Source organism: Thamnophis sirtalis, unplaced genomic scaffold, assembly GCF_051295495.1.
Source record: "Thamnophis sirtalis isolate CommonGarterSnake01/CBP01778 unplaced genomic scaffold, rThaSir2_p1.2 scaffold_8, whole genome shotgun sequence".
NCBI classification, from domain to species: Eukaryota; Metazoa; Chordata; class Lepidosauria; order Squamata; family Natricidae; genus Thamnophis; species Thamnophis sirtalis.
This window is the reverse complement of record NW_028261388.1, coordinates 27,354,105-27,375,869: the sequence shown is the minus strand read 5'-3', so window position 1 is coordinate 27,375,869 and position 21,765 is coordinate 27,354,105. Positions and strand designations below refer to the sequence as shown.

Below are 21,765 nucleotides of genomic sequence, written 5' to 3'. Positions count from 1 at the left end.
AAGGTGCATTGTTAATGTTTTCATAGACAGATGAGTAAACATATGTTTATGTACCTTCTCTTGAATTATATTTCATGTACCTATATAACTCAGTAAATTCATGTCTGACTAAGAACTTTCCAAAGAATGGCATCAGGAAGTGGAGTTCCAGTCTGATTGAATAGTTTCTAACAGAAAATGACATTAGTAAAAGTACTATCTGACATGTCCAACAATAATTTATTATTTGCGGGGGGGGGGGAGACACCACTGAGAATAATGAAGAAAACCTGGAACTTCATTTGTGTAGGGAGAACTTTTATTCAGAACTTTGAGTAAGAATTTTAACATGGTAAAAGGGATTTTCCATCCAAGGGATCATTCAGAGTCAACACATTCTCCTCCTCCTTCTCATTAAAATGAATACTGGTGGTTTTCTTGTCCACTGAAAAGCATCCTCTCCCCTCCCCAATATAGAATCTGTGGTGTAGCTACAGCAACTCTGAGAGACGGCTGTCCAGCTTAAATAAGTGCCTCCAGTACAAGACAGCTCACTACTGTCCAAGGCATTCGGTTCCACTGATGAACAGCTCTTATCATTAAGAAGTCTTTCTTATTGCTTAGCTGAAGTCTGCTTCTCAATATCTCTGGACTTGTACTTGTCTTGCCTTGTGGAACGGCTGAAAACATGTCAACTTCATCTTTTATATGACAGCTTTTCTGTCGTTGGGAGACAGCTATCATAGCTCTTCTTAATCTTCTCTTCTCAAAGATAGTAATAAATGCACCCTGGGTTTTCTTCTTGCTTGTTTGTTTGTTTGTTTTCCTGAATCAGGCATAATATGTCCAAGAAATCCAGGCAATTGCTGTCAAAGTCATATTTTACAGGAATATCTGCCATAATTGAAACTGTATAAAAGACAAGAAAACGCAGTACAGGGGATCAGGTTTATAAATTCCTTTTCAACAACTAGATGTTGATGAAACAGGGAGATAAGTAGTCTAAAACTTTGCATTGTATTACACTTTAGGCTAAATTTATTGTAAAAATGTACTATAAAAAAATGAAACTAGAACCATCTATGCATTACTTCTCATTAACCTAAGTGAGACCAGCATGCTGCAATCCAGGGGTGAAATGCTACCATTTTGGACTGGTTCGCCTGAACTGGTAGTAAAAATGCTACCAGTTCACCCAAACCAGTAGTAAAAAAAATGCTACCAGTTCGGGAAACAGGTCCGATCTGATAGCATTTCACCTCTGGATTGCACCATGTTGGTCTCACTTAGGTTAATGAGAAGTAATGCATAGATAGTGCGCGCACACGCTCACATTGCTACTGAATCGGTAGCAAAAGTAAATTGATTTCACCCCTGCTGCAATCCCATTTTATTTGTGAGTAAACCTATTGAATTCAATAATATGTGCTAGAAATGCTTTGTAGGATAATCTTAGGATGTATGCAGTTTGAAAGACAGCCTACATTCAAAGCTGAAAAGGAATTTCCTATATTTTGCATCAGCCAATTTCAAAGCAGCAAAAGTTATATTTAGTTATATTTAGTTTTGCTGAAGTGTTCATGTACTTGTCTCTTTTGGGTGGTGGGGTGAGCATTTCAGTTACTAGTGTTTTGTGTCATTTTGTACTTCTGCCTGACTAAATTGATTCTGCCATCTTATTCAAGGCTGAAAATGAAAATTATATATGGAGCACAAAGCTCATATAGCCTTGTAAAAAAGGATGGTCTAGAAACAGATTGAACGATTCTGACTTAAATTCTTCTTTCTCATGGCCAAAGTATGGCATAATTTCTGGCCTTACTGTATCATCCATTTCACATTCACAATGTTCAAAAGATGGAAAGAGTTTTTATTTGCCTCTCCAGGGGATATTCATACACAGCTGGAAGTGCCCAGAAGGGCGAAACAGAAAGACAGCCAAGATAGTTATCATGTCCAAAATAGAAAGCAATTTACATGGACAATTAAGATGGAATCACCAGAGACTTGGGAGGAGGAAAAGTTGGATTATAAATCCAGAACTTTCTAAGGTATGTGTGTGAGTGAGTCAGTGTGTGTGTGAGAGAGAGAGGGGGGGAGGGGGAGGGGGAGGGAGAGAGAGAGAGAGAATGTATTTTCATCTGAGGCAAGAGAAAAAAGTTGAAAAGCAAAAATTGTGAAATTTGACTGATCCCTCATTTCATACATCAATGTATCACCTCGCAATACAATTAAGATAAATCAACCTTATAAATGACTACACAGGGACATTATTTTGTCACTGTCTTATCAGTGCAATGGTAAAAGTCATGCGAAGGAGAGAAAGAATCAAATGAGAAGAAGTTAGATAAAATTTAGTTCAATCTGATGTTCTCAAGATATATTGGTCTACACGTCCCAGAATACCAGAACCTAACCTGATCTTTTGCATTTGACCTGGCTTAGTATGGAAGATCAAACTGGGCAGTCCCAGAGGAGATGACTGCTCTTTAGAAGGCCAGATCCTGAAGATAAAACTCAAATTCTTTGGCCACCTAATGAGAAAGAAGGGCTCACTGGAGGAGCGCCTAATGCTGGGAAAGATTGAGGCAAAAGAAGAATGGGATGACAGAGAATGAGGTGGCTGGATGGAATCACCAAAGCAGTAGGCATGAGCTCAAATCGACTCCAGAGAATGGTAGAGGACAGGAAGGCTTGGAGCAACATTGTCCATAGGATCACAATGGGTCGGACATGACTTCTCAACTAACAAGAAGGAGAAGGAGGAAGAGAAGGAGGAGGAGGAGGAGGAGGAGGAGGAGGAGGAGGAGGAGGAGGAGGAGGAGGAGGAGGAGGAGGAGGAGGAGGAGTACACAGATACAGTATAAGTGGTACCTTCCTCAATAGTAGTAACTGTGAGAGGGATCTTGGAGTCCTAGTGGACAACCATTTAAATTATGAACCAGCAGTGTGCAGCAGCTGCCAAAAAAGCCAACACAGTTCTAGGCTACATAAACAGGGGGATAGAATCAAGATTACATGAAGTGTTAATTCCACTTTATAATGCCTTGGTATGGCCACACTTGGAATACTGCATTCAGTTTTGGTCGCCACGATGTAGAAAAGATGTGGGGACTCCAGAAAGAGTGCAGAGAAGCATAACAAAGATGATTAGGGGACTGAAGACTAAAACATATGAAGAACGGTTGCAGGAACTTGGTATGTCTAGTTTAATGAAAAGAATGACTTTGGGAGACATGATAGCAGTGTTCCAATATCTCAGGGGTTCCATAAAGAAGAAGGAGTCAAACTATTCTCCAAGGCACCTGAGTGTACAACAAGAAACAATGGGTGGAAACTAATCAAGGAGAAAAGCAACTTAGAACTGAGGAGAAATTTCCTGACAGTTAGGACAATTAATCAGTGGAACAACTTGCCTCCAGAAGTTGTGAATGCCCCAACACTGGAAGTCTTTAAGAAGATGTTGGATAGTTATTTGTCTGAAATAGTATAGGGTTTCCTGCCTAAGCAGGGGGTTGGATTAGAAGACCTCTAAGGTCCCTTCCAACTCTGCTATTGTATTTGTATTTGTATTTGTATTTGTATTTGTATTTGTATTAGTAGTAGTAGTAGTAGTAGTAGTAGTAGTAGTAGTAGTAGTAGTAGTAGTAGTATGGAAGTATTGTATTTATGGAATGTGTGATCTTTTTCTATGATTGTGCTGAAATTATATTTAAAACTTAATATCGCTAACAAATTTACACTGCTAGACACCAAATAGCAGGTATTCAATATCAAATACCTGTATGTTAATATAGAAATATTGAATAAATGAATATTAATATTCAAATAAAATAAAAATTTTGTGTAATGTTGTTGAAATTTGCCCCTCTAATCTTTATACTTTTATTCATTACCAATGATTTTGTTTTTCAATCCTACAGTACTGTCCTAACATTCTTATATCTCTGAAGGTACAACAGTTAGAAATCCAGACTTTTGAGAGTAATCTAGCATTTATAGCAAATATACCATTTTAGTTTGAAAATGCTTAATTTACAGCTAATTCTTTTTACTACATACCTACACTCCCTGTTTGTTGTGCTAATTTTTGCTCCACTTCAGTTAGAAACACATCAATAGCATTATTGGTATTAATACAATCCACTTTTTGTACCATGCCATTTATTTTCATGAGGCTGGTGTAGGACATATTGTCAATGGCCCACACTTCACATTAGCCCCTAAGTGATGTCACTTTTTCTGCTCTGAAGTCTTAAGTATCATTTTCTCATTGTCTTTCTGGTGATATAGATGCCCAGGAGGGGATGGTTCTCTCTTTGTGTAGCTTAGTTGTCCTATTTCATCATTATTTGACACAGCATTTATGTTACATATTCCCTCGCTGTAATCCTGGAACACTGTTTACTCTCCAAACTAATGGAGAAAGTGAATTAAACTGCATTAACCTTTAAAGCTACTATTATGGGGCTGCTACTTTAGAACTGCATAACAACAGTACATTTTTATGCTTACTCATTTTTATCCTGACATCATAACTCCATATGTCAGTGATATTAAACAGCAAAGGATGGAAGATTAAACCCATTTCTACTTTATTATTCCACCCCCGTTCTTTGTCCATTCCATTCAGTTTTGGACTTCATCAACTAATTTTATTTTCTTTAAAAGTTAATAAAGTTTTTAAACACAAATCTATCTTTTTCCTATGTGGATTCTGTCTTCAACCTTAGTTCTCTAGATAGATAGATATTTCTCTTTGGAAATTAACAATTTTTAATCCATCACCCATGAAATGTTGTGGATTGCTATGCTGTGATCAGTAAAAAAAACTTACTTAGCTTAATTAGGATAGCTACAATATATGTTTTCTAATTATGTCTTGAAATCACATCATATCCAATACACAAAGTTATTCATTTGTGCAGCATAACATAGATTTCTCAAATTAAACTATGAGGTAACTGCTACCAAAAGGGTAGTGATTAATTCCTGTGGTAAGTTTTTAACTCATAAAAGTATATGTTTCAGTTATGTTTTCATTAGAGGTACAACAGTTTTTAATAAAGGTATATAGTACAAATCTGGACAAAGCAGCTACAGTATATTTGAATAAAATTCTGCCTTGTGGAGAAACCATTAGCCAGAGAGAAATGCCTTTGAATGGAATACAACCATTTCCTCCATTCACATAGTTTGAAATGAAGAGACAGAGATTAAGACCCCACACTGCTATTTCTTTGAAGAGATGTTCAAATAATATATATAGTTAAGTTTGAATTTAATACAGGTTTCAACCTGAACTATATATAAAAAAACCAAACTTAAATCATTAGAAATAACTTTATTCACTGCTAATGGAAGAAGAACCAAAAGTCTTAGAAATGAGCTCATTTTTCATTACTAACAACCATTTCTGAACTCAGATAAAACCCCATGCCACTGTATAGTGTATAGATATTACTGCCATGGTACAATGATTGGAATCTTTGCTTATGATTAAGCACCTGTGTGCTTATCCTTATGTCCCAGAGTCCCAATTACATGAAAGCAACTTGAACACTTATAATCAAGTAAAAATATAAAAGTTATCAACAGTGCCCCCTACCCTATTCTAGTACACAGAGACATGCACATCACACACATCAAATGTGGACCATACATTGGAAATCATATCTTGCAAGATCAGTGATGGCGATCCTCTAGCAGGTGTGCCAGAGGTGGCACACAGCGCCCTCTCTGATGGCACATGAGCCATGGCCGTGTTCTGCTCCGACATGTGTGCACATGCATCTCTCACTGGCCAGCTGGCCTTTGGGTCTCTTGCACGCATGCGCGAGGATGGGGCGTGGGGCAGGGTGCATGCACAGAGGGCACGTGTGCATGTGCAGGGGTGAAGGGTGCATGCGCAGGATCACACATGCATGCATGGGGCACATGCATGGGGCGCATGCATGGGGGTTGCATGTGCATACACGGGGGCATTCACATACATGGGGTGCACACGCAGGGGGCCCACATTGCATTTGGGGGGGTTCAGGCATGCACCCTTTGGCCATTTGGCCCAGAAAAGGTTAGCCATCACTGCTATAGATTGTCAATGTTTATCAGTTTAGCTGTTTGATTTCAGGAAATTTCTGGGCAATGTAAACTTTCCCCACAGACACTTATACAATTATATCATATATTGGACCATTCTGTTGTTAGTATGTAGCAACTGCTTGTACTTGAAGTAAGCTAAGAATTTTTTACTTTAGTAGATTACATATATCTATTGCTGGGTTTTATACTAGAGCTTGGCAATAAATCTTGGGTCTCCAGATACTTCACTCATTATTCAAGTGAACTCCTGTGAATTCCTGAATAAAAAACTATCTCTCTAACAAACAAAATGATTGTTTCTAGTTGATAACTTCCATATTTTGCCTGTAATATAGGTATTTATTTTTTAAAAAAAATATTTTTATTAATGTTTTAATAAAGAAAGTAAACACTATGTAAACTAAAAAAAAGAAAAAAGAAAAATTCAGAAAGTGCAGAAGAGAAAATAAAAAGTAGAAGAAAAAAAGAAAAAGACAACAAGAAAAAAAATGGCTTCCGATTTTTATCATACCAAGCATAAGCTAATAGAGTAACTTTTTGCCCTTTATTAAAGTTACAAAGTGGAAAAAAACCCTACTTCTCCCACAAGCTAACTCTTATCTAAAAGAAATCCAGAAATAATCATCTTTTCAATCCTAGTTCAGGAAGAGTTATCAGATATATCAAACAAACAGTTTATCCCTGGTCAAATAGTTCAACTTTATATTCCTTCTCCACACAGTCTTGACCTTTGAATCTTTTCTATGGCATCACAGGATTTGATCGTCCACCATTCTTTGATATTTAAAAAAAGTCTTCAGAGTTTTCACCCGCTTACTTTGTAAATCCCATAAAGAGGCATCACCACCATTTCTTGTCTGAGCTGTTCCAGATCTGATCTTTTTCTTCCCCTAAAGAGGCATCATACAAAACCCCATCTGTAGATCCTTTTCTTGGTTTGTCTTTCATATTAGTACTTTTGTAATCTTTATTTTATTGTCCTCCATGCCATCAAATACTATAATTGCTATGTCAAATTTTTTTTAATCTTCCTCATTGACTTCTAAAAGTTTATTCATAGAAATCTGTATCCTTCCTGAGTTATTCATATTTTAAATTCTTTAAAAGAATTTATTTAATTCTTTAAGAATTTTCCCATGGACTGAACTATTAATAACTAATATCTCAGAATGGATACAGTTTTTAGAGAACCAAAAAAATCAGGTAGAAAAGAGTTTAAATGGTATAAAAAGACAGAAGGTTTTTTTTAAATAAAACTTAATATGCTTAATATAAGAGGTGATTCTGACAAGACATTAGCCAGTGGTTCCTAGAGTAGAATAAGTGGCTGTGTATATTAAGTTGCCCAAGAGAGTCATCTCCTTTTCTGAGAAATATGAAGCATTGGTCTACTCACCAGTCTTTCATTCTACACAGCGGTCATCATCTCCACTCGTTCACAGATACATATTCACTCAGCCATGACTTAGACCAGAAAACCCATTTTATAGATAATTTCAACTGCAGTCCTTCCACAGGTATGCTAGCCTGCTTAATGAAGTACAAAATATGGAGAAAGTTATTGGCTGTGAATTCTGGACAGGACCTAAACCGGTTAGCTAAAGTAAATTGTCCATGGTCTAAACCAATATCACAAGGACAGGAGTGTTTCAGTTCAGGTACTGTTTCATGATATGGTAACAGAATATGCTTCTATTAAGGCTGCAAAAGATTTGGTGTGTGGTTACCTTGGTGATGAAAGATAAAAGACTAGCATGCTTTAGTTTATTTTTAATGAAGTGCTGTTATAGTAAAGGTGAATGTTAATGCTGCATTTTTGTGCCAAAAGCAATTATGAATTGCATAAATTGACAGTTATTTGGCATGAAATGTAAAATATTTGTCTAAAAGATCAAGCAGCATTTTCAGTAAGCTCAGTCCTAGACATGTTACCCTTTCCTTGCCTATCATAAGCAAAATAAAAATTTAAAAAATGCATTGCTCTATAAAGATAATAATACCAATAAGCATTTGATACGTGGGATCTTTAGTACGCCCTGAGCTTGGATGTTTTTATGCAGACATTTCATTACTTAAACTAGTAATATCAGTGCTAGCAAGGACTGGGATTTGTTCTTAGTTTATATTCTAGTGGCTACTATTAGTCGGAATAGTCTTGGAAGTTCTTTGGTTGGGCTGTTTATTGTTGGCTTAACAAAATAACAGAGTTGGAAAGGACCTTGGAAGTCATCTAGTCCCCCTGCTCAAGGATTAAGATCCTTGCCCAATCAAGGATCTGCTTGCTTGGTAGATTCTTGATTGGGATATTGTTGACTTCTTGATTGATGGTCTGATCTAAATCCTGGAGTTTATCTATGCTCATCTGGGTGTTGATTGCTGGTGGGGAGGTCGTTTTGGTTTTCTTTCTTTCTTTCTTTCTTTCTTTCTTTCTTTCTTTCTTTCTTTCTTTCTTTCTTTCTTTCTTTCTTTCTTTCTTTCTTTCTTTCTTTCTTTCTTTCTGGCTGCAACCATCCTAGACCAAGCCAAGTTCAAAAAGACTAGAGAATTTCTAGGTGCCTGGCACTCTGACAAATTAACCATCAATAGATACATAGGCATAAGCAATAATGACATACTGTGCAAAAGACAACAACAAAACAATTAACAATAACAAAATAAATAAATTGTTATTAAAAAACCAAGCCAAATAATTATGATTGATCCATATAATTCCACATTTGGCTAATGGTTTTATCAGGTAATATGAATATATTCATTACAATTATAAACACAAATAGATGCTTCTTTAATTCTTTGATAATTAATCTGAAATTTTAAACATGTGGCCAGAATATTGAATAAGAACTGGGAAAGATGGTGATTCAAGCGATGAAGCTTACTGTGTGAATTGAGGCCGGTCTCTGTTTCTCTACCCAAAGTATATTCAGGATAAGAACGGAGCACACTGTACTCTGCAAGAAAGACAAAAATAATTCCAACAAATAAATGAATCAAAGGCATAAATGGAATTCCACACAGCTGGGAACTTGATATTGTGCTAAGTTCCGAATTCTACTGGGAACCCCTGATAGATTGTTGAAGATTAAAAAAAAGAACACATATGTTACTTACTGGTAGCTACTATTTTAAGGTTTGTATGCAGTTGCTTAAACCTTAGCCTTCCCAATCTGTTTTTTTAATACGCGCGCGCGCACACACACACACACACACACACACACACACACACACAAACTCTTAAATAAATCCTTGTCAAGGGTTAAAACATCAGGGTATCTTAATTTCTAGAATTTGAGCTACAGGTTCTTTTATATTTTCCTGCTAAGTGAGAGGATTTCAGTTCAAGATGCAGAGCCTGAAAATTCAGTTCATAATTGTTTATATTGAAGGGTTACAAACTGGGAGTAGAGATAATTTAAAATTTCAGGGGCATTCTCCTTTTTTTCAAGTGTTCTTTATAAAATATACAGGAGGCAGCTATGTTATGTGTACATGTGCCAGGGACAGGGAGAGTGTGGAGGTGCACCATGCCCCCCATGCCCCGTTTTTTGTCACAGGGCCAAAAATGGGGTGCAGGGGGTCACATGCACATGTGCAGTGAGACAGGGTGCATGGAGGGGTCGCACAAACATTGCCTTATGGGTGTGGAGCACATTGTCACTCACGCTTTCAGCACACAAGTACAAAAAAGTTAACCATCACTGTCCGAGGATCCCCAGTCTGACCCCAGTTTTATTCTTCCCTTTGTTAAAAGCCCAAGAAAAATAGAAATGATTATGCTTTAGATGTCTTATCTACAACATAACAAATTTTGGACCACAAGGGACAAAATTGGTAAAAATGATAATAATGAGAAAGTCCCATTTTTCTAAATTTCTAGATAGAAAGTTCTTATTTACAAAAGGATCATATATGGGCAAAAGAAAGGCATCTCTCTCTCTCTCTCTCTCTCTCTCTCTCTCTCTCACACACACACACACACACACACACACACACACACACACACACACACAAACACTCCCTACATATAATTGCACAGAGACGTAGACACAGATATACAATGGCCCAGAGAGACACACACATATAATTTATTGTCACCTTTCACTTTTTGAAGATCTCATCAGTTCTTTATTTTCTGTTTTCCCTTCATCTCAATGTCTCAATTTATTCTCATAATATTTGTTTTGCAATTTGATTTATTCTTATTCATTCTTTGTATATGAACAACTCTCAATGTACTTATTTTGTATACTAGCCATTTATCTTTCTATTCAATACACATTCCCCTAACACTATTCATTATTGATTCGATGTTTCAATGTTTATTCTTGTATAAACATCCTTTATGAACTCCATTATAAGACCTTTTTCTTATAATGGAGTACATAAAGCTGAATTCAGCTTATTTTCATGTGTCTCATCATTGTTGTCAGCCATTTCAGTTGCGTCTGCCCCTTGGCTACTCTATGGATTAACACTCCCCATATCCCTCTATCTCATACTGTCCCCTCCATGGCTATCCCAGTGTATCTTTTATAGTGTCCAGCCAATGAGTGCTTGGGGGGGGAGTGTCTTCTAATATTTTTTTTTTTGCTGATCACTCCCAGCATAATTGACTTTTCAAGTGAGTCAGCTTGCATGATGTGACCAAAGTATGACAGCTTGTTTGTTGATGTTGCCTTCAAGTGATATTTTTGGTGAGGTTCAGTCAAAGACTTGTTTGTTTGTTTATTATTCCCCCCCTCCCTTGTTTTATTGTAAGTCGCCCGGAGTCCTTCGGGAGTGGGCGGCATACAAATCAATAAAACTATAAACTAACTATAACTAAACTGTTTGTTTTTTGCACATAGAGAAATATAAAAATTGGGCAAAAATACATTTTTATAATCATTCCATTTTTGCAACACACTGCACACTACCAACAACATCTGTACCAGCATTTGTCTATTTAAAATTTCTCCATCCATTTTCTCATCTTTGATATAAATTCCAACAATGAATTAAAAAAAAATCTGCATTGCTTTTTTTTAAAAAACAATTTAGTACAACTTGTCACTGTAAATTTTATTTTTCTTGTTAAACACAGTTACTGTACTTAGTTTTTGATAAATTAATTTTCAGGACCATAATCTATTTTTGTGAAAAACATTCCTAAATTCAAGCCTATTAACTTTGTCATATGTTCCATTTAAATCAACAAATATATAATAAACTTTTTTGATATACTGCACAGGCATTTCTCCACAGTCTATTGAAGAACAAAATCTGATAAACATATCTTCTCTCATAAAGCTGCATCTCATCTGCCAAATTTTGCTCATTACTGTTATACTCTTTCAATCAAAATTCTAATAAATACCTTCTCAGGGACACTCAATACCTGTAGTATGGGCATTAATCTAATCACCATTAAATGGGGTAATAAGAATAGCATTTTTTCAATGATCAGGCTGAGATGCATTCTCATTACTGGACATTAAGATTTATAGCATTTGTCAATTCCTTCTTTGACACATCACTGTTATTCCCACACAAATCTCTAAAAAAAAACCTTTCAGCATTCCTTCACTTCAGATTCGTTCCAAATAATTTCATCACTTTTTATTTTTATTAATATTCACCCTGCTGGGAGTTCCCTGTTTAGCTCTCTTTGCACAATACCCACAAAATTTGTTATTTCTATCAAAATCAATGCATTTCTTTTGTCTTCTTTCTTTTAATCTTAATTACTCCATTCGCTCCCTGACTACATGTATTTACTTTAATCACATTTTTCTATTTTGTTCTTTTGATTGTGTCTAATATTTCCATATATTATACTGCTTTCATTTTAGGATAAAATGTTTTAATAACTGTTTTAGATATGTTATTCTTCAGACTACTGAAACTCTTTTCAAACTCTTTGTATTGGAACATAATATGAATCTTAACAAGAACCAGTCTAATTTACACTTTCATAGAACCCACAATAATCTAGATGACATAACTTTAAGTTTTCTAATATACAGTTTAGCCCCTTAATGAAATCTATACCTTCACTTTCTTGCATGAACTCATTAATTTCACTCCACAAAATTGGACCCTTTTTTCAGTTTCACATGTATACATAAATATATCCATTTTTCTTTCTTTCACTTCTTTCAGTAATTAATAGGATTTGCCATTTACTCCTTTAATTCTAAGTCACCAACTTCCATATGCCATGGTTCTCTTCAAATGATCCCATTAAAGATTGAGTGCCACTACCCATCATTTTGGCAATCAAAGCTTTTGCATAATGCTCTTTATTAAGTTAGAGACAGAATAAATTATGTTATAAGGTTTAATCATATCCATATACCACAATATTATATGCTACAGTATATGTTAATGAGAACAGTATCTATCAATTTTGGCATATTTTAGGCAATAGGTCGTAAGCTTAACCAAAGTGCATTTTTACCTCAACAATGCCCTTGATATTCTATGTTCCAATGGCATGACAGCATACTGTTGCTTACATTTCACCAATTAGTAGCTACATACAAGGTACCAAGATGTTAGTTATACCCCAATCTAACATTAGTTTATTGTTAACCCTAAACCCTAACCCTGATTTTTGTAAAGCATATGCTGATGTTTTTAAATCATGAACATCATAACCTTACTCAAGCAGTGATATAATCCCAACTAGTTAGTTCTAGGGTTTTACTACCCTGTTTTCCTGAAAATAAGAATTCCCCAGATAATAAGCCCAATTGGGCTTTTGAGCACATGCGCTAAAATAAGCTCTCCCCAAAAAATAAGCCCTCCTTGAAAATATTGCAACCCAGCAGCAGCCATGAGATGACCACGCTTGCCACCTCCTGCACCTCAAAAATGATAATACCACCCTGAAAATAAGGCCGTGTTTATTTCAGGGGTCAAAAGAAAGTAAGAACCCTGTCTTATATTCAGGAAAACATGGTAGGTGCCCCAAGAGTACAGATAGTCCTCAACTTACAACCACAACTAAGTCCAAAATGTATGTTGCTAAGTGAGAAATTTGTTAAATGAGTTTTGCCCTATTGAACAACTTTTCTTGCCACATTTATTAGCTGAATCACTGCAGTTGTTAAATTTGTAACATGGTTGTTAAGTGAATCTGGTTTTCCCATTGAGTTTGTTTGTCAGAAGGTTGCAAAAGGGAATCACATGATCCTGGGACACTGCAACTGTCATAAATGTGAGTTGTCAAACATCCAAATGTAAATCACATGACTATGGGGATGCTACAATGGGCATAAGTATGAAATGGTCATAAGTCACTTTTTTCAGTGCTATTGTAACTGAATAGTCACTAAGCAAACTCTTACACGTCAAGGACTACCTATATAGTTGGAAATAAATTATTTAACACATACACACCCTTTGTGAGTACTTTATTCAATTTTGTGAATATGCATGATACCAGATTTTTGGGGGGAAACTATTGGATTGGGGGCTTTTTTGTTTGTTAGTTTGTTTCGCTTTTGTTTGTTTTTTCAAGTCAGGAAAATGTTCATGTCCTGTGTCAAAAATTATCTAACTGACTATGCACTCTTCTGAATATAATAGGATTATAAGAGGCAGAACGTTTTATTCATTTCGTTTTGTTTTTCAGAGGTAAAGGACATAAACTTCATTCCATTTATTCAGACCTATCAGCATGAGATCAATTGGGGGGGGGGGAGGGTTATTGGGTCATTCCAAAAACTAGGGATTTGTTGATAGAGAAATTCTGTATATCATCTAATTATTGTTTGCTTTTTTTAAAACACACATAGATACACACATAGAGTAAAAGGTGTCTTTCAAAACAAGCTTTCCTGTGGTGATTTTAATTCTTTTTTTGTTTGTTTCAATTGTTTATAATACCTTTGGTTTTGGTTTTAGCTTTAGTTTCATAATTTATTGTAAAGACTTTTGGTAACAGTCATACAATAGCTGTACTATTGTTGTCACAGGGTCACTGGACCACACTTTCACTTCGCCCTATGATCAGAATGAGTAGCCCACTATTTCTTGACATCAAGGACAAATTATGTTATCTTCCTAGCCTACCACACTTTAGTCCAGCCTAGTGCCATCTCCAGATTTGACTGGGGAAAGAACATGGCCTTCTTCCATCCAACAGCTGATCATTAACCTGTATCACCATTTCATCCTTTGCCATTGAATCATTATGTTTTCAGCTATTCTGCAGCTGCTTCCTTTCACTTTCTACCTTCCATTGAATTCAAAGCCTATAAAGTCTCCTTACTATCATGTTTTCTTCTGCTGCTCTCACACTTTCATTCTACTTTTATGTCTCATGTGGACAATCCTTTGGTTTTGACGCTGCCTCAATAAAGCACTTATTTCCCATAACACTCGGTGTTACACAATTACCCTCTTTTCTTTCTTTCTTTCTTTCTTTCTTTCTTTCTTTCTTCTTTCTTTCTTTCTTTTCTTTCTTTCCTTCTTCCTTCCTCCTTTGCTTCCTCCCTTCCTTCCTTTCTTCTTTATTTCCTTCCCTCCTGCCATGCATCCATCCATCCATCTCTCCATCCATCCATCCATCCATCCATCCAATAAACTCTTTTTAAAAAATGTTTCAGTAGAGATAAGTTGGACAAAAACTGCAATGCTTCAGTGTCTGCTATTTTGCTACCATGAGATTAAATTATGCCACAGAGGTTTTTTTGACCCATAGTGAATTAGACGAATAAAGGATGGAAACAAGTAATTGTCTCAATTTTTTAATAAAAATAAGTATATTGTAGGGAGGAGGAGGGGGAGGAGGAGAACACAAATGAGAAGGAGGAAGAAGTATTTTCCAAAGTAGAAGAAGGGAACTGTAGATCTACCCATACAGGTTAGGCTATCATATAGAGCTAGCCTTAGATTAACTCATTTTGGAGAACAATTTCCTTCATTCCTCTCAAAGACTCTCATCTTAGAAAAAGTTATTCCTCTAGAAAAATCTGTGGTTGGTCTCCCTCCATCCCCTCTCTTGCTTCATAAAACTCTGAATTCTTTCCATAATGGGATGAACTGGGAACTGTATATAATGACAGTTAAGGAAAACATAAGGGAAGGAAAAAGTGTGGGGGCACTGGTTCATTCAATTTCTAGTCCTAGTAATTAGAGGAGAAATTAGATTTGAAAAATGTTAGGCTGCTAGCTTAAAAGACTTTTAGTTCAGATGCAAATCTGCCTCCTCCTCAAGTGAAATACCCAAAAAAGTAATAATGTACAGTCTGATAAAATGTTGATTTTCTTTAATGATAAATTAAATAGACAAATTTAAAATTGGAATAATGAAGAAAGTGGAAGTCAGAAATCTTCCTGGTACAGCAGCCAAAGCCTTTTTTTTACACACCCGTCTCATAAAAGTGTCGAGGAAATTTAAAAGAGAAATATGCTAAAATTAAAATGGAATAGAAAAAGTCATTTCACATCCTTAATGGGATAATGAAATCTTTTTAATGTAATTTTCTTTACTCTTCTGATTATATATTCCAAAAGAGATTCTTAACTTCCATCTTTATTAAGTGGAATGTTTGTCCTCATTATGGGTTAAGAATTTTCATAAACATTTGATGAATATTATCCATTTAAAAATTGGTAAAAATCATTTACACTCATTCTAATGGCTGCTGGGTATAAAAATATTAATATCTAAATTACAGCAAGATGCTTGTGCAGTACATAGATTTCAGTTTATGCACATATATAAAACTTGTGCAGAAGTCATTAGGTTGACTGGTTAAATGATGGCGTATTTAACAACATAAAAAGGAACTCCACTAGATTAGACCAATAGCCGGTTTCGCTATGCATTCTGTACCATCATTGGGAAAGCATGCATACTTCAGATGAATAGGACGATGTAGGCCATCTTTCACTATTATTTTCTGATATTTCAAAGTATTCCACCTGGGATTTTAAGGTGGGAAAATAGTGACTATATGAAATAGTCATCAAAGTCAAATACCCCTTGATAACTCAAATGTCTCTGCTTAGCTGCATGAGTTGATAGCTGTCACCCAATATAATGACAGCAAATATTGGACTCTGATCATATTCTGCATAAATATGTCAATCCTAAATCTTGAAACTTTATTTACTTTTAAATAAGTCAGGCATACAAGCACTCAAATGTTAGACTGGTTCTATTTTTCTTTTAAGTTATAGAACCAGAGTAACTTGTCTACAGACAAAGGTGTTGCTTCAAATGAGATCGATACAATAGTCTGTACTGAGGAGACACTGTGCATTGATGTAGCACTATTATGCACAATCCAGCTACCTTGAATTAAGTCTTGTCTCTGGTCCCCTTAAGTTGAAGCAATTAAGCTCTTCAAAATTTAGTTAGTGCTCTCCCCCCATAGCCATCAAATGAATATCAGATGTATTGTATTCTAGCACTGAGCTATATGAATGAACGGTGTGATGCATGTTTATCGGAAGTGGGTTTCAAAAAAATTAGCAAGGGGTTCTCTGCCTGGTTGCTGGGTGGGCGTGCTCATGATAGGTATGGCCTAGTCAGCCTCCTGCATGACATTTGGAGATTTTTGCCCTCCCCAGGCTCTGGAGACTTTCCTCGAGCCTCTGGGAGTGTGAAAACAGCTTCCTCAGGCTCCGGAGTCCTCTGGAGGCTGGAAACAGGGCCCATTTCTGGCCATCCTGAACTTCCGGTAGGCCTGTTTTTCATCCTTCCTGAGCCTCAATGCATGCCCTGCACTTACCTGCATCCAAAATGGGCCTCGTGGGAGCTCCTGGGAGGGGCAGGGGTGGGGTGGGTGTGTCTAGCCAGGAGAAGGATTTGGAAGTTCTCCAAACCGCACAGAATCTTAGCTAGAGGTTTTCCCGCGCCCTTGCGAATCCCCATGATGTTTATATGATGTTCATATATGAAGTTCATGATGTTTATGATGTTTATATGGTGTTCATGGTGTTTATTCATGACTGGTAGTTTATTCTAAATTTTCTCTATAAATGTAGGCACCTAAATCTGGGACAGAGATGCAAAAACTTTGGATGCAGCCCAGGAATTGTAATGCTATGTGAGAATGACATTAGGAGACAGCAGGAAGAGCCGTGGGCTGAACAATTATCATGAAATGAAAGACATCTCAGCCCACAGAAGGAAGAAGGACAGGGGAAGTCTCTCACAAAAGACTTTCCCTTGTTTTCTGAAAAGTAAAAGTAAATTAGGAGAGAGACTTAAGATTCTGTTACTGTAACCTTACAATATAACTAGTGTTGGTATTCATGGTTTATTCTTCTCTGGACTACCACAAAGAGCTGCTCAAAAGTTATATAAATATTATTACCAAATTGTACCAAATTGTACCAAATTAGTACCAAAATAACAAAGTGTATAATGTACTTACAAGTTTTAAGTTCATTTTAAATACATTGAATTCGAAATGAAATTAAAATTGGGTTCTATCCTGCTTCAAATTACTGGAGTTAGGCAGTGAATCAAAGAGCCAAAGTCATTTATTTTCAACCCTTCGATGAAAATAAGTTGTAAACCCCTAATTCCCTCCTCCTTACTTAAATGAGTTTTGCCTTAAGCTAATATTTGTAGAGGTGGAATTGGTGGCCTCTGGTGGTTAAGACACTGGGCTTGTCAACCAGAAGTTTGTCAGTTTGAGACCCAAGTATCGCATGACAGAGTGAAATCTGGGAGGCAAGACAGGACTTCCATATTTCCAAAACATGAAAACTGAGATTTTGCACAAATGGAAGTCACTAAATTGGATACTATTCTTATATTATGCTCACAAGCATGTTTTGAAGTGTGAATAATCCATGAATTTATTTTGAAAATGCAATGTCAGGTTTTATAATCAGGAGTGACAAAAGTTCAAATAAATTGTTCTTTACCATAAACCAGAGATGGTATTCTACCAAATTGGACCAGTTCGCCCGAACCAGTAGCAGAAATCGCAGGTGGGGCCTCCCCCACCCACACCCTGGCTCTATTTCATCCTATCTTGGGACATTTTTTCATCAAAGTGTATGGGTGGAAGGCTAGGCATATGCATGGATGGGGCACATGCAAGCGAAGCACAATGTCAGGGCTGCTTCACTCAGTAACCAAGAAAGAAACCACTCAACTCCATTTTGCAGAATTAAGAGTACTTTTACTGGTCATGAGTAGATAGTAGCTAAGCAAAGCGAGGTCTGAGGGAAAAGCACGTGTAAGCATAGATATCAATATGTGACCCAACCCCCTCCCCCTGGTAACCTTAGTCCATAGTCCAATCAGTACACCCCATAGGTGTCATATGGGAGACGTCTTCAAAAAGCATCATCAGGCTGGTATGCCGAATAGTTGGTTTGGATGGCAAATCCTTCATCTGCAGCATGTGCAGTAGATGGTGAGAACACCTCCCTTTATACAGTCACTCCTGTGCTGACATTTCCCCACCCTCCTCCCCGTTTCAATGGCAGCCGAAAGCAAGCAACAAAACAGAGGCTGACGCACACATTTACTAACTGGTAGGGAAAGTAAGTGAAAACCACCCCCGCCATAGACATACACTGGGCCACTTTAATTAAATCCAATATAATTGTTGAAAAGAAGGCAAGATGCCTTAGCAGCCCCAGAGTTTCATTTGAAAGACAGACTACCTCCTGATTAGGTTCACTTAATATCTCTTTGTTTTAGATTTTTAAAATTCATTCTTGAAAGTATCATCACCATATTTGTTTGGTCTAAGGAAACAGTTCATCTTGGAATTGAATGTCTCATGCTGGAGTTAAAGCTCCATCTGGAGGCAGCAGATTCAAAAAAAGAGTTTAAAAAAAAAAGCCCAATCATAGCCTTTCTTTCTAAATTGTTTCCAAGGACAGGTGGGTGAAGCAGTTTATTTTTAATGTCAAACCTGACTATATAGCTAGCAGCACATATCTGGAATGCAAATGGAAATGAATTAAATGCCACCCACTTCTAAGATAGCCACAATATAATCTTTCTAATTATCGTTATTATGATTGACCCTACTCTTTTTTTTCCAAGTAGAGGAGACAGTATTTCTTGCTTACAAAATTTGACGATCACTGTAGAGATGGATGAAGTTATTTCCCATTTTTTCTGCCTTTATCTTTATAGATGGTGACATTTCTTATTTTTTTGGTTCCATTTATAAGAGATTTCTGAAATTTGGAAAGTTATTTAAAAGTAAATAAACTGAATAAAATTATTATTCCACCATCTGCCTTGGCAAAAATCAACGTCCTGGCTATTATTACTATTAAGAAGATCTCAGTAAGAATCTGATGGAAAAAAGAAAGATGGTAATTTCAAATTATCAGCACAAAAGAAACTGAATTTATCGAGATTCAGACTCAAGTCATTCAATACTCAAATGCTTTCTCCCACACCAATGTCTGCCCATGAAAAAAACCAAACCTCTCAGCCCTGTTTATGAGGACATTTGTAAATTTTGATCAGATTTTTGTAGAAAACAATGATAATAAAAGAAACAAGTTTCTCATTTATTCTGAGCAATCACTTTGCCTTGCCACGACTGCATAGCTACAGAACTAGCTTTACACTCACCCAAGGTGAGATTTAAGACTCCGTACATCCAAAATAATATGCTGATGATTGCAACATTTGTTATACTGAAAATAATAGAATATGATTGGAAGCAATTTCAAAGAAGGAAGCAGTATTGGTGCTTATCTCTAGCAGTATGTGTAGGCACTAGGCAGGAAGGTTTCATTCAGATATGAATTCAATGATTTAGACATTCAAATTTCCCAAAGGACATTATATACCCATGATGGCGAACCTAGAGGTGGCATGCAGAGCCCTCTCTGTGGGCACACATGCTGTCACCAGCTGATCTTTCGGGTTCTGTTGCTTGCATGCATGTCATCCAACTGGTCCAGCGTGCATGCACACCAATCAGCTTCTCTCTTCTGGGTTCTGTCGTGCATGCACACCAGCCGGAACCAGAAGACAGCAGCTGGCTGGTGCACATGTTTGCTAAACCAGATGTTTGGTGTTCATCAGTGATGTGTTCCAGATCACGTTGCAACCTATATGCCACAATGGGGCCTGCCGTCCACCAAATGAATATGTGCAGCACGTTTGCAGAGTGCAGATGAGTACTTAGCACCTGCGACACTCCAGCTGTTTGGCGGAGCATCACGTAGGCACCATACGCTCCTTGCACGTGCACAAAAGCTCAAATAGCAGTAAGGAGAGCAGGCGGGCAGGTAGTCTCTCTGGAGCACCGTACCGGAATGGTACCTGGTACTCCCAGCAGGCACCAGTACACCTGTACCAGGGCGTACTGGTTGTTTTCCACCACTGGTGTTCATATGCATGACAGAAACCAGAAGAGCAGCTGGCTGCCACACATGTGCACTGGCCACCTGATCTCTTCCAAGTTCCGTGGTTGTGGCACACACAAACAAATGCATGCATTCCAGTTTTGGCACTCAGAGACAAAACTATATACTTTTTTAAGGATATGACAAAGATCTTCCCCTCTCCTCATGATTGTCTCTCCACTGAGGACAGAATCTTCTGAAAATCTCCCTGAAGCAGGAATGGTAGATTCACAGGTACCACTTCTAGGTTATGAAACCATCAGCCTTGGTCAATCAGTTTAGCTACACTAAATTATGGACTTATGACCACAATTGAGTCCAAAATTTCTGTTGTTAAGTGAGACATTTGTTAAGTGAGTTTTGCCCCATTTTATGACCTGCCTTGCCACAGTTGTTAAGTGAATCACTGCAGTTGATAAGTTAGTTACCCAATTGTTAAGCAAATCTGACTTCCCCATTGACTTTGCTTGTCAGAAGATCGCAAAAGGTGATCACATGACCTTAGAACACACAGCAATAGTCACAAATATGAATCAGTTGCCAAGCACCTGAATTTTGATCACATGATCATGGGGATGCTGCGATAGTCTTAACTGTGAAAAACGGCCATAAGTCACATTTTTCAGTGCCGTTGTAACCTTGAACAGTCACTAAATGAACTGCTGTAAGTTGAGGACTATCTCTACTTTTTCAACTTGCCCTAATTCTTCTCTTGCCCTAATTCTTCTCTTGCAAAAGCCATCCAAAATACAATGTCCCAGACTGCACTCACTTTCTCATCTCCTATGTCTTAAAGTAAGAGAGTTTTCTTGCATTCAAGCAAAGGGAACAGTTATCATAATTCACAGCTTCATCTATCAGTCCTATTCATCTCTCTCTTCATGTTTTAAGGAAAGGAAGAAGAAAAACCACACACTATGCTTCTAAAAGAAACCAGTGGTACCCACCAGCATCGATATTGTATGAGAAACAAGGGAGAAACAATCTGATCCTCTAGCTGTTTCATAAAAATTGAAATTAATCCAGAGAACCCAACTGTGCTACTTTCCCATTCTCTCCATAGGAGTGGCTGAAGCACTGGTGTTACTAGCTTGAGGATGTGCAGCTAGGACACAAATAACAAAAGTCTTTAGAATTGGGCTGGAGAATGAGCTAACTGCTTGAAGATCAAAGTGAAGATCTATGAAAGCATAAGATTTGCCTCCATGTTATTGATTTTTATGGAGAAGCCTTTAGCTAATCATTCTCAAAATAGATTAAATATTCTCAAAATGAAAAAAAAGTATGGCTAGCAGCACATTGTAAGAGGAATATGTATGAAACTTTACTAAAAACCTGACATGGTGC

At 37.0% G+C, this 21,765-nt stretch overlaps 1 long non-coding RNA gene across 1 annotated transcript in view; it reads right to left on the bottom strand.

Annotated features, from left to right (window-relative positions):
- Positions 1-394: 394 nt before the first annotated feature.
- LOC148044343 (uncharacterized) overlaps positions 395-21,765 on the bottom strand; it is a 71,634-nt gene continuing 50,263 nt past the window's right edge. The window contains exon 3 of the long non-coding RNA XR_015697571.1: positions 395-888. This is a non-coding gene — a long non-coding RNA (uncharacterized LOC148044343). The remainder of the gene's footprint in view (positions 889-21,765) is intronic.